The sequence below is a fragment of the Pyxicephalus adspersus genome, chromosome 6, assembly GCF_032062135.1.
Source record: "Pyxicephalus adspersus chromosome 6, UCB_Pads_2.0, whole genome shotgun sequence".
In the NCBI taxonomy this organism is placed as follows: Eukaryota; Metazoa; Chordata; class Amphibia; order Anura; family Pyxicephalidae; genus Pyxicephalus; species Pyxicephalus adspersus.
Window position 1 is genome coordinate 7743458 of NC_092863.1, and position 1362 is coordinate 7744819.

Consider the following 1362-nt stretch of genomic DNA (forward strand, 5'->3'; position numbering starts at 1 on the left):
GGGATGAGCACCACCCCAGTTATTCACTAGGGGAGGGATATCACCAATCTTTGAACTAAAATTTTAGCCCCGATCAGGTCAGGGAAGGGGAAGTGAGAAATAGCATGCTGTTCTGGCCTCAAAGTATTAGCCAATAAAACGTTTCAATGGAAAAATGTATCAGCAAAGTTCATGATTAGATGCAATCTTTACATGAAAACTGTAAATGGCAGATTGTGGAGTTTTATGACCATTGTCCTCATTATGGAACCTGTTAGGAGGTGTACAGCATGGTCGCATCTATTCCAAGCCTCCATGGATACATTTAGCTCAAGTGTAGGTTTGTGTGGTGCTATATCCTACATTACTTGTCTCCTATAAGGCCCTTACATTTTATTTAAAAATGTGATGAATGTTGAATTGGTGGAGACGAGGAGATCCAAACAAGTCAGTTTGGAAAAATTATATATTGGGAGTTTTTGTGATCTCCTTTGAATATTGGGAGCTTTTGTGATCTCCTTCCTGGGGGGCTAGAAAACCTAAACAAATTAAAATACTGAACAATGGTATTCAGGTTTTAACTTTGGTATTCAAGACAAATATTCCTTGTATTTCCCATGTTTTATAGCAGAGAACAAAAAACCCAGAAAGCTTTGTCTTGTAAACCATCAGACAGATTCGGACCATTTTGCTTCTCCGCCCAAGCACAGTAAGGAGCTGCCTAGAACAATGTTATTTCTATGGATAAATCCTCATGTTAATTTGGTTCATCAGAAGGGATATTGTACAAATATTCTCTTGTATATATTGTGCCACTTACCAGATGCGACAATGCTGTACACCTCCTAACAGGTTCCATAATGAGGACAATGGTCATAAAACTCCACAGTAGAAGTCAGATCTGATTTAGGTCACCCACAAGTGGTATTTTTTTGGCAGAGGCAATCTTATAATGTTGCCCGTACCTGCAACAAAAATTGCACCAATGGGGATCCTGCAACAAGTTTTTCAACAATTAGACTATGGCACATTACATTTACATATTACATTGCATATTAGGTTACATTTCCTATTGTGCTAGACAAGTTCTGTGTACCAGTAAATCGCAAATGTAGCCACCATTTTTACCTATTGGAGCAAGTATGTGTACATTTATCCAAAAAAAGCCAAATTGAACATTTTATTCTGTGCCAGACCAAAGGATAACTCCCAAGCAGCAATAGCAGATGCCATATTTCTAGACGAAAGCAATAGAGACGAGAAGTTAGTCTTGTGTCTTCCCAGTTATGGTTTATTAGGAAACCATTCAATGGTCAGTAAATCAATCCATATTCGCAGAGTGGTGCAGAGTAGTACAGCAAATAACCCTGAATAAGGAACTCT